This window comes from Brassica oleracea, chromosome C4, assembly GCF_000695525.1.
Source record: "Brassica oleracea var. oleracea cultivar TO1000 chromosome C4, BOL, whole genome shotgun sequence".
Classification (NCBI taxonomy): Eukaryota; Viridiplantae; Streptophyta; class Magnoliopsida; order Brassicales; family Brassicaceae; genus Brassica; species Brassica oleracea.
This window is the reverse complement of record NC_027751.1, coordinates 33,196,263-33,197,162: the sequence shown is the minus strand read 5'-3', so window position 1 is coordinate 33,197,162 and position 900 is coordinate 33,196,263. Positions and strand designations below refer to the sequence as shown.

The 900-nt window shown below is 46.0% G+C and overlaps 1 pseudogene; it reads right to left on the bottom strand.

Moving 5' to 3' along the window:
• Window positions 1-900, bottom strand: part of LOC106338705 — a 64,503-nt pseudogene that overhangs the window by 60,103 nt on the left and 3,500 nt on the right.

The window sequence follows — 900 nt, the reverse complement described above, 5'->3', positions numbered from 1 at the left end:
TAGGCATAGGTCGAACCACCGGCCAACAATCAAACAAGAACATGACCAACGGGCCAACCGTCTACCAAGGATCGGGAGCGCTACATGACGGGTTAACGGCCGATCCGGCCAAGGACACGGAAACTGCAATTCGTGATTAGGCCAGTCCGTCCGCTAACACGTCCCGTCAGACCAAAGCCTAAGGCTTCTCAACCCGTACTCCGATCTGACGGGACAAAGCTAATATCAGAACAACAAGGCATTTACACAAAACATTCGCTTTATATATTTTATATATCGTATAGTTCAAAACACACAACATAATATAGAAGCGGTGGCATGCCAAGAAAGCGAAAGTACATACTTATAGTCTGAAACGCTTTAACCAAAAAGATGCAAATCTACACCAGCCAGCCTAGCCTCCCGCGACCTCTACAAGCTCGCTACTGGTCACCTGAAACAACAACGAGTGAGGAGTGAGTAATCTAGCATTACTCAGCGAGTTACAATCCCCAACTAACAATTACAACCCCTCGCTATACCACCCCAAACAATCTAAAGCGAGAGATGCACCTAACAACCCAATTCAATAACAATAAGCAATATCAGAAATACGCAGCTGGAAAAAGATAGTAAGATAACTAGCATATGCTAGCTCACCACCAACTCAACCTTGAAATATTTTACGGTTTATCAACACAAAACACGATTTAATATATATAACTAACTCGCGCCCTGGTGACGTTATGTTCCTCCTTCACTATCGGCAATATCCTATCTTCCTACCACAAAGGCCAGAAGAAGGAACTTTCAATCGACCACGGCCCACAGTCCTTCGGGTCACCGCACGACGGCCCACAGTCCTTCGAGTCACTGCCACATTGCACCGTCGTGTAATACTCAGCCATAGGACATGACCCC